Source organism: Aptenodytes forsteri, unplaced genomic scaffold (genome assembly GCF_000699145.1).
Source record: "Aptenodytes forsteri isolate BGI_AS27 unplaced genomic scaffold, ASM69914v1 Scaffold93, whole genome shotgun sequence".
Classification (NCBI taxonomy): Eukaryota; Metazoa; Chordata; class Aves; order Sphenisciformes; family Spheniscidae; genus Aptenodytes; species Aptenodytes forsteri.
In genome coordinates, this window is record NW_008794665.1 from 7,854,367 (window position 1) to 7,866,258 (window position 11,892).

The window sequence follows — 11,892 nt, forward strand, 5'->3', positions numbered from 1 at the left end:
TCACCAGCCTCGTTGCCCTTCTCTGGACACGCTCCAGCACCTCCATGTCCTTCTTGTAGTGAGGGGCCCAAAACTGAACACAGTATTCGATGTGCGGCCTCACCAGTGCCGAGTACAGGGGCACAATCACTTCCCTACTCCTGCTGGCCACACTATTTCTGATACAGGCCAGGATGCCATTGGCCTTCTTGGCCACCTGGGCATACTGCCCGGCTCACGTTCAGCTGGCTGTCAACCAGCACCCCCAGGTCTTTTTCCGACAGGCAGCTTTCCAGCCACTCTTCCCCAAGCTTGTAGCGTTGCATGGGGTTGTTGTGGCCGGAGTGCAGGACCTGGCAAGATGTCTCTCCAGCCTGGGATTGACAACATCCTGGCCAAATTACACCTATAAGCAGATCCAAAGAGATTTCCTAAAGCACTGAGCATTTTATTTCTCTAAGAGATGACTGGTTTAACTCTTTCTCTGCTATTGACCCTTATTTGTCCTGACATCATACGTCTCTTACCCCAGAGTGCTTACATGCAGCATGACCTATGATATTCCCAACAGTCTGACCTCCTAACAAGGGCATAATGCTCCACAAGTTAAATAGGAAGTCATGATAGCTTATCTACCTTGTTCTCGCATCTAGCTAAGGCTTCGATTTTAACAGGAAATTCTGCTGGAAGAAGGAATATATTACCTAACAGTCATGTAAAAATTAAAAATGTGAGAATGTTCCTACTTTATTTTGATGACAAAAGCAAAGTTTATTGCTGACTTGCAATGGGAGTTTTCCATTACCCCAAAGTAAGTATCAGCATAATACTCAAATAATTTTCTGGTTCAGGCAAGTTGGCTTTCCATTATTTACTGGATGTTATCGCTATTCTTATTCACTGTTAAATCCAATTTGGGTTTCTGGGCTGAGGGTGCCAATTTTGGCTAATCTGACACATTCATTTTACTGTATTGCAAAATACACAAAAAAAGTATGCCCCTGGCCACCCTAGTAGTGCTGGACTCCATCAGAGATCCCGCAGAGCCAAGCTCTCCTGAGGGATGCAGCCCAGGGTAGGGGAAGGGAAAGGAGGGTGGAGGGAGACAAAGGTGTCCTTGAAGCAACTTCATGCCCTCTGTTTTCCTGCAGCTCTTGTGGGAAACATGATGCCTTGTGTCCTGGTGAGATGGCCCAGAGTAGTTCTGAAGAGTGTGTGCTATGGGTCCTTGTTTCTGCCCCTCCAACCTCTGGTATGCTTTTGTGCTGAGGCTTCATGGGAGCTTGCACAAGACAGCCTGTGGTTGTACTATGCAGTGCTCACCCGAGGGAATCAGCAGTAACAAACATTGTGATTGTTTGCCTTACTTATGGGAAGAACTCAGTCATTTATAACTAGATTGGCAAAATTTAGAGAAAGGGCCTAAATCATGTACTCTGATGTAGGTTTTTGTGGAAACTGTGCTGTTTGCTGAGGGCATAGAGCCAGCTAGCCATGCTGCATCTCTCCCTACACTGGTAGGTGTGTGGATGATAGAGTGAACACATCTCGCTCTCATACAAAACCCTCAGTTTTTGGAGTGTGCAGTAAAATGCCCAGGGCCATCGAAATGCAATGGATTGCCTTGGTGCCTCTGTCTGTGAGGCCGGCGAGCTCTGCGGTGGATTGCAGGCCAGAGCACTGGCACACCACGACTCTATTGCTGCCCCCGTCACCTGGGTTTTCTTTCGACAGAAAGCAGGAGGTGTCATGAAAGCAGAGCTGCGTGCACCCAAGGCTCATGAGCATCCAAAGGAAAATGTGAATCTGAAGCTGGGAAATGCTCTCAGGATCCGCAGTGTAGTCAGACCCACTGAGACCAGAGTTTGACCGACTTCATTATACCATCCTCGGCAGAGCCCTGTAGACGTAGGAAGGAACCACTCGCTGATCCTGAAGCATGAAATACGAGCACAGCCGGGGGTTTTTCTCTTCCTACTGCTTCTGCTTGGAGCCAAAGCAACATTGTCCTAAATCATAATTTATGGCTGTTCTTTATAGCAATAAAAAAAATTGGAAAGAAGCTTTCTGGCAGCATTTGCTGAAGTTGCCTTTCTCTTAACACAGTCAAATGATTCGTAATTAGAAAGAATAGTGTACTTTACTCACTCTGTTCTGGTTATACAGAAACTCATTAAGCACCATGTATCCAAGTGCACTGTTTTATGTAAACAAGACCTCTGAGAGAGATATAGATGTCTGATAAAGATGAAAAGGAAAACAGACTAATACCAGGCCACATTAATAATGGCCATGTCATGTTCTTAGAAAACAAAAGTCATCTGCTGTGCAATTATTGCACATTTCACAGCAGGATGGGGGCAAGGTAAAGAGCAGAGATGTATATGGGAAGGCCAGCTATAGATTTTAGTTCTGAATGATTTAGTTGTAGCTAGGCTTGAAATTTTGCATGATTTTCATTCTGTGATGAAATGGGAATGGTCTCTGTTTGCTCCCAAGTGCCTAAGACTGGTATTTTGTGAATGTTCTTTACTGAGATCTTCAGGATGCAGTTATATTTCACACTGAACTCGTCTAATCTTCAGCAAATGAAGCTGACAATCTGTCTTGTTATGTCTAGGTAGGATTTAGATTATTGATGCATTTAGCTGTGGCCTCTGCTGTTAATAATGTGTTTAAACTAAATGGATAGTTCAAGTTTAAAACTCTTCCTCTGGCTGTGTCCCCTGGTGGTGCTGTGTGGATGGTTTCAGCTCTCTGAAGTAGTTTAGCTTTTCCCTCCAAGAGGCAGAGGCTTTGACCACCTCAGCCTCACAGCCCTGCCATGTTCTCTGTGGTTTTTGGAGGGGGCAGCCTTCCCAAGCTGAAATAAAATTTTGTTCTGCTCCCTTCAGGTTTTTTTGTACGTGCTGTGATTCTTGTTTCTGGACTTCAGAAACCAGAAAACGTACATGAGAAAAAATACAAGTAGAAATGGCTCGGGGAGGCTTTCAACCCCGTTTTGTGGAATGGAGAGAATGAGGTTTTCCCTGTGCGATGAGTCCTTTGGTTTGCTTAAATATCGAAAAAGGAAGTCAAACCCCCAAGCTCCACAACCTGTGGAAGATCATCAAACTTGCATAACTTGAAGTAGCCAGGTCTAAAGACCTTAAACACCTGTATACTATATAGTTATACATACACAGTTTAATATATAAAAATAGTTATAAATCTAAACATGCATATATACCTATGTACTTAGTAAAATAGTGCACTTTTTTCTAGTAAAAAGCAGGATTTTGGACTTGACCAGTCTGAGAAGTTATCATATGTGACTTCCACAATATGACTTGCTCCGTTCCAAAATGAGCAGAATTTAGCTTAAAATATGTCATTAACAGCAGTTTGTTAGCCACATAAAGCGACATAAAGGTCAGACACTTCCACTGAGACTAGATAAACATGCCAGAAATATGCTAGCTTGAATTTTAACTGAGGTGATTTTAAAGGCACAGTTTACATAAATATTTGTACTAGTGTACTTATATGAACTGAGCCATCTTAACTTTTTCCATAGATAATCGTATAGAGTCGGTGAAGTATAGGCTGTAGGCACTTATGCCGTGCCTTTCACTGACAGCAGTTCTCCTGCGTAACATAACAGGCCCGATTACCACCAGCACTGAAGCAAATGGTTCAGTCTCTTTGAATCTCTCTTTACAACCAAACTCTCCAAGATGTTTTCTGAATAAACTGTTAGTTTCTTCTCTGTTCCATTTCCCACAGAGTTAGTGGCTGCGGCTGATGCTATGTGTTCATGACCAAGAGTTCCCAGAGCTCAGTCTTTATGTATGTGATCACAACTTGTACTCTTCAAAATGATAATGAAACCTCATTAGAGCAATTGGGCTGTTAGAATAAAGGCACACTGAATATGACCATAACTGATAGATTTTGGCCAGTCCCTTTCAATGCCCTTCCAGTGTAAATGACCTGTTCTTCTAAGTCGCTTGGTGAATTTAGTTGAGCTTGCTTTCTTCAAATTGCTGTTAAGCTCTTTTTCTACCCGTTAAGTTTTTGACAGTCTGTGTAGAAGTGACCGCGGTGCTCTTGTCTATTAAAATATTTTCTGTCATAAGTACTTATCACTCCTCTTTCTGCATCTCTGTGGTCAGAGGCTAATGGTTACAGCAGTGACAAAAGGTTCTCAATAAAACTGAAAAAATGTCTGCTTATCCCCTGGAGCCAGGAGAGTCCAAACTCCCAAAAGATTCAGTTCCAAGGAGTCCTCTGTTTTCAGTTTGGGTCTCAGAATAGGTATTTAAGAACTGCCCTGTAATCCAATTGCGGATGGGAATCATAGCAGAAGGTTTACCTGCAGCCTGTGTATTTTCTGCTATTGAAGATGCATAAGCAGTAGATTCTCAGCTGCTATACAAATGTTCCAATAAAAAACCAGTAGCTCTCCACTGCTGCCTCTGAAGGACACTCAAGGAGAGAGTGAGCTATTGCTGGAGTGTTAACTTGAATGGGTTGAGCAGAGATAAGATAAAATTTGCTTAGTAGAAAAGTACTGTGCTGGTGCTGAATGATTAGTGGACAGTTCTGCTTTACACAAAATGAGTCCCTCAGTTTGTACTTGCTCAGCTTACATGTAAAAGTATTTATTTTCTAGCTGCTGGCCTCCAAATCAGATGAGGTGTCAAAATGAGGCTCCTTCTGTCACTCCCAAGAAGTCTGCCTCAATGGAGATATGCACCAGGTGAGCACACTGAACAAGGGTAAGCAACTTTCCTCTCCCAATGAGCCGCATGCCAAATTTCTCAAGTGGCTGAGAGCCATCAGACTTGTATCTTGGAGAGCCAAGGAAGGGGAAGCAGTGGGTGCAGTTCACCAGCAGGAGATGATTGTGGCCTCCCACTGCAAAAGCAGGGACGGAGGGCATAAAACCACATGCCAGAGAAACTTAGCAATACTGGCCTCTGCTCTCCCTGCTAACTCATTTCCTTCTACAGCTGCAATTTTGGACTGGCACAGGAGTTACATGTTTGCTGAGCTTCGTTCCTGGCCATATGATTCATCCTCAGCCTGAGAGTGCACTTGAGCTGCTTGCAAACTGCACATACTCAAAAGGCGGAGTTTGACAATCCTTGCACTAGCCTATGTCTGTGCTTATGAGACTCATAATGTAGGAGCCACCTCAATGGAGACAAATTAAGCCAATGCTCAGTGTGCTTGAAAATCCTCCTTAGTCCCTGGTGTATTCACTTTCCACTGCTCCAAGATGTAGCTGACACAGAGATGCTTCTATGTCTTTCCTCCCTTTTTTCGCTGTTTGTATTATTCTTCTCTCTTCCTGTATTTCTATCTCTATGCTGATTGATTATCAATGATATACAGCTTTTGGCCTAAGCTTGATGAGTTGGATCCTGAGGATTTGGTTTGTTTTTTGGATATCCATGACCCAGATGTTTTTTGGGGAAATCTACTTGATAAATTAGACACAACAAAAGTATTAGACAGAGATGATGGGTTGCTGTTATTTCAATGCAATGCTATTATGGAATGTAATAGTAAAATCATAAATTTCCCCTGCTGAATTCTTGCAGACATAGTCAAGTGGGTTGCTAGAAAGGTTGTGAATTAAGTACCCAACTCCTGATAAAATTGAAACTGAGAAACCAAAAAGTTGATTGGTGTTTTGTTTTTTTAATTGTTTGCAAAGATTGTGGCAGCTTGAAGTAACCAAAGTGCCAATGTTTTCTAATGGAAAAATTGAAGTGGGCCATGTGCCTTTTGTAAGTATCTCCAGAGGATTTACTTCAATCACAAATCAAACGTAGCTAAAAGTAAGAAATGCTGCATGCCCATAAGATCCAACCACAATGGAGTTAACAATGAATTGATTTTATGCTAAACTGTGTTACATCCCAAACCAGCAGTAGAATTCAAAACCACTTCTACAATGGGAAACATTAATGCAGCTGTCTGAATAAGATTTTTCCCCTCTCTGTGGTTGGAGTGCGGCGTATGTCTCAAAAGACAGGGGCTCTACTTTCCCCAAACAAATTGTCATTTTGTTTGCAAGTTTGAAGGCCAGAAAAATCAGTTAAGAAAGGCAAACAGGTTATGCAGTGGCAGCAGAATGGCCCTCCGTACACACTAGAAGGCACTTGGCACAGATTGCATAGCAGCAGCAATGCACTGATGGCAGCTTTTATGGTGCCCTCGTCCCCTGTCCCAGCCCCTCTCTGCTCCCCGTTCTGTTGAATAGTGCGCTGTGAAACAGCTGACTTTTCCATCCAGTACGCTAAAATCCAAAGACTGCTGCATGTTTGACAGGTGTGTTGCTGTTAATCTTACATTTTTTTAAATAAAAATGGGAAAGCGGAGGATAATTGGTCAATTTGTAGCCGGGAGGTGGTACTTGTTTGAGATAACATGCAGATTATGCTTTTCTCTACCAGTGCAAAAATCCCAACAAATGATCTGAAAGAACAACTAGCACTGGGGCGAGGATGTGTGTGTGCGGGTGGGTGTGCGTGCGTGGTGTGCCTGGTAGGGTTTTCTACCCCCTCCTTGCAAAGCACAGGCCTTAATGAGTTCCAGGGGGACAGTGGCTTGTCAATCACAATATACTTTTCAAGTAATAGTCATCTCTGCCCCATCACAGAACCACAAGGCATGAAATAATTAGAAAGCCCAGAGTAACTGCTCTGTTTTACAAGAGCAAAATCCTTGTGTAGATCATTTACATAAACTTGTCACTTCCCATTACGGTTCTAATGCAAGCTGGGTAATAATCATGGGACCAGGAGAGGGGAGGTCAAGGTATGATGCTCCTCCATGTTTGAAGCACAAGGTGCGCATGTGCCCAGCTTTCCCTCCCCCACTGAATTAATGTAAAGTATCTTTTATTTTCCATTAAATAAGAACTATTCATGCTGCTATGGTAGCAGACCATGTGCAGCCTCCTCTTCTTAAGAGAGAAAAAAGGCTTTTGCGTCAAGCCATTGTTAGGGGAGAATTTACTTTGAGGAGCATTTCAAAGCTGATCCGATTGGGGAAGGAATAATGTTAAATATTTGGTATGAAATATTTATAAGACGCACACACGAACATCTAACAAAGTAGCCTGGAAAATACACATTCTCGTCTTTGACAATTTTAGCTCTTTCTCTCTGAATGGGAGGGTGGAGAGAAGGTGTGTGCATAGTGAGAATTGTGTATGTGTATAAATGCATCTAAACACATGCACACATACACACACGCAGAGGCAGACACACTTGCGTACAAATGCTTGAATGGGTTGATGGGATTTAAGGCAATCTGCATCTGAATACTGCTCTCCAAAGATGGTAGCAATAAGGGCTTGCTGAAGTCTGTTTTAATCACTGTGAATGAGAAAGCTCTGCACTAACGCCTATCGTGAGGGGCATCCGTAGAGTAATGGAGGTGACGGCTGCTGCTGTTGCTGTTTTCCAGCAACCATTTTGTTGGTGTTCTTCACCACTGTCGTAGGGCATCGTCTGCATTTCTGCCACAGGAAAACAAACCTCTGCTTTTTGCACGGATTGACTTTCCCCACATGCGTCCCTGCATGGCTGTTTCATTTTACTTTTATTTAAAAAAATGAGTACAATTAAAGATGGGCAAAGAGCAGATTTGCTTATAGGCAACCAGAATTGTATTTTTTTTAACCTTTTCATCTCTTTTGGATAAAACAAGGCAAAATCTTTTTTTTTTCCAAGGATCTGAGAGAGGTTTCAGAAAAATGGGTTATCACCTCATTCTCAGTCCTTATGACAAGAGATAAAGAGAGAATGTAATGGCTCACCCCTTATGGCATTCACAGTGAAATGCACGGGGATGGCATATATTAAATAACCAGGATAAAGGAAACCATGTGATCTGCTTTCCTTGTAAGGGGATCTAATAGTTCTCTCTTAGAAACCTTATTTCCTTTTCCTTTGGCTTGTTTGTTTGTTTGTTTGGGGGGGGGAGTGTTTGGCATGTCTCTTCTTTGCTGGCCCCACTTGTACCGGCTGGGGGGGATCTTCTTTGCTGGCCCCACTTGTACCGGCTGTAGACTATTGTTGTTCTCTGGGTAAATGCCTGTCTGGTTTAGGCTGTAAACTGGTTGGAGCAAGACCCTTCTGTCTATAAAGATCCTTTTTACACATGCAGTGCTATACACATATTAATTAATAGCAATGGTCTTGATGAACTAAAAGGCCATATATTTCTCTTCCTATGGGCTGGGGATTCACTCTCTCTTTAAAAATTGCTAGATCAAATGCTCCAGGCAGGCTCGCCTGTCTGGTTTAGGCTGTAAACTGGTTGGAGCAAGACCCTTCTGTCTATAAAGATCCTTTTTACACATGCAGTGCTATACACATATTAATTAATAGCAATGGTCTTGATGAACTAAAAGGCCATATATTTCTCTTCCTATGGGCTGGGGATTCACTCTCTCTTTAAAAATTGCTAGATCAAATGCTCCAGGCAGGCTCCATGCACTGTACAACATGTTTTCATGTGAGCAGGCAGCTCAATAGCAAGGCAGCATCGTTTGCCCTCATCTGCCAGCTTTTGTCTTTGAGTGGAAGTGTGGGGCCTGGTGAGAGGTAGGATATGAACTGTGTCCAGACTCTGTTCCTTATCTCTGAGATCACCAAGAGGGAGAGCATTGTTGATGGATTTAAATCAGCTTTTTCTCCCCTTGTGCACAACAAAAGTCTAAATCCCTTTTCAGGCCAGATTGCTCCATTTCGCTGCATGGGCTAGGCAGATTGGAAACATGTTTGTCACTCAGCTTTTCTCCCAACCTAATCAGTAGACACTGGGGTGGTGGGATTTCGGTGCTCAGTGTATCACCCTTTAATCTATGGAGTTGGCCTTTAAAAGCTGCTGATGCTGTTGCTGCTATGTGTGAGCTGCTGCTGCTGTCTTTCATTGCTGAAGACAGATATAAAAATAATGTTAACCAGGAGCGTAAGCAGAGGGTTTAGCAGGGATTTGAATCTAAAATGTGATACTTAACACAGGCCAACTTGATTTGGTCCAGCAGAGCTGAACCCCTTATTCTGTTATAATAAAGTGTGTCGTATATGGAGAAGATTGCAGTGGGATTTACTGCCTCTGTGTTTTAGTTATGCTGCTGAATGGGCCTAAATGGTGAATAACCATAGGCTACAGTGAGCTATGGTTGGAAAAAAGTGGCTCGACAGACCTGTCTGCAGGTTTCAAAGGTGTCTCTGGTAACACCACAAGTTCACCAGTGCATTTTCTGAGGTCCATAGCAGAGGTCAGCAGGATGCTAAGAGGGAGAGTTATGTGATAGGTGTGATGAAGGATGTTAAAAGCTTTAAAAGAATGTAGGCTCTTCAGGGCAGAGGCTGCAGCTCTGTTTACACATAAACAAGTCTGTATCTGCATGCACACAAACATGTACCCCTTGTGCTAAGCACAGCCTGAACCAGATACTGACTGAGGTCTCTAGATAAATAAAAGATAATTCTTTCCAGGAGAGATGTATTTCAGTGACTAGATGTGCAATAACATTTCTAATTTTTTCTGCCACCAAAATAGGCTGTGGATAAACTACCTTGCATCCCCTTGAACCACATCTATACTGTTCTGTGGTATTAAAAGGTACTGGTAACATGCAGAATTGCATTCACCAGCCCCATATAATGTCCTGTACACGGCCATGAGAAGCTAGGGTATGAAAGGAATGCGGAACTGGGTACTTGGGAAGGAAGGGTCGTTCAAAAATTCAGCCCAAATGTTCAAGCTTAACGCTTTGCTGTGAGGAGGGGCTGGCTGGGTGAAATCAAACAGTTTTTCAGGAACCCATTGAGTTCATTGACAGATGGGGAGGAAGGCTTGCTGGTGCTCCTGCCAGTCTGGCATCCCAGATTCCCACCAGCCTGCCTCTGGGGGCATTGGGTCCCGGCCTGGAGCTCCGACTTTCGTGAAAGGACAGGAAACGTTTTAATGTTTCTCCTCTTTTCATCATTTAACATACAAAAGGGTTTTGAATGAAAGTTCCATTTTCAGCAAGCTCGAGTTCTTTCTTTTTAGGGGTTGTAAACTATGGCCAATTGTTGTGTTCAAGTGCTGATAACTCCTTTTAGTTATGGCTACCCAAGGACAGTGAGAAAAATAGCAGTCTTCTTTCAGAAACCCTCCTTTGTTTTTGGGAAAGGACACAGATTTTTTTCAAGGCTGTCCAGATTCTCTCTAATCCTAGAAGAGCTGGAGGACTATGAAACAGGCCATAAAAAGGCAAATTTTCTTGTGTGTTTGTAATGGTACTGATTGCCCCAGCCCCTATTCCTACCTGGATTAATAACAATGTTTTCAGCAACTTTCAGTATCCAAGTCCAAAACTTCTGAGGAGATGGACATTGTCAATACCTACCGCAAGAACCTTTGGCCTGTTTTTTTTTTTTTTGAAGATGCCATTCCAGTAGGTGAATCTAGAAGTGAGGGCTGAGGATTTCAGTGTCTTGCTGGATTGGTCAGTAGCAGAGAATAATTGAGATGGATCCTAGGTAGGGTCTCTGAACAGCAGAAGCAGATGAGAGGCCATGATGAAGATGTTAAAAATAAGAGACAAAATGTAAAGGAGTAACCCACACCTCTTGAAAAAAGAAACTTTCATTTTTTCCCATGTGACAGTTGAAATCCTGGACGCAGCATACTTAATGGTACAAGTCCAGCTGGCTGGTGGGACAGGTGTTTAACCCGGTTCCCTGGTGAACGACGTGCAAGCAACCCGCATGAGGACTGCACAATAGTGAGAACCTGGTTCCAGCAGTGGGAAGCAGGGAAAGCAGGTGGTCTCCTAGCTGATCTCTCTCTTTTAAAGCAAACTGCATACACGCACATGTATATACATATTTATATATATTTAGAGCCAATTTAATTAAACAAAATCTCTTACAACCTGAGACTGCACAAGACAAGATTCAACCAAGAACTGCTTTTTTTCAATTCCCATGTTCAAACAGAAGTCCCTAAGAAAGGAAAGCTAGATATTCCAACACAGAAAAGCGTTGGCTTTTCAAACAGATTGTTTACAGAAGGTTTAAGTTAAATCATGTCATTGATTAACAAAGATTTGAGCTATGCCTGTGTGAATCACTGAGATTACAGGTTGGGTTGGCAACTAAATGGGAAAAACAGAGAAGAAACTCAGCTCAGTTTAACTGAAAGTTTTAAGAAAAGTTTAACTTCAGCTGAGTAAAGATTTTTTTTTTCCACTAGGTTGTGAATGGATTTTTCTCATTCAGGACAAAATACTCAGTGCCAAGTGTAATGTTTTGTTTTATGACATTTTTAAGGTGAGGAAATGACAAAGTAGATGCAGTCTCTTTCATCCAAGAGCTCAGTGATTAGGGCACTCATTCTGTACGTGGGAGGCCAGGATTACATTCCTTCCTCACCTTGAGGACATTTGAATCGATATCACTCAGATATTAGGGCTTTATTTAGGTGGAGGAGAGAGAAGTTCTTAACTCCTCTTGTTGTTCTACTTTTATTGGGAAAATACTTGAAATATTTTGGAGGCCATGGAGAGAATAATTTTGTGGCTTAATGCACTCACCTAGGAGAAATGAGATCTGTGCTCCAGGCTGTGTTACACTGACTACTTAATTTAAGAGTGGAAACGTCTCCTGGAGCAGGGACTGCAATCCTTTTCTGCTTCCCCCATGACTCGTCCAACCATTTAGTGATGAAGTTATTTTGCGCACTGAGCCCTAATGAATGATTTATTCTATGTAAAATAGATTGAGCAGGAGAGACTGAGACAGCCTGACCCCAGACCTACAGCCTGGCAGGTAGGTTAATACCTGGCAGACGCTGGCTCATATGCTGTCCAGGCCAAGGCAGAGACGGGACCCAGCTCTGCCACAGCCCAGCCAA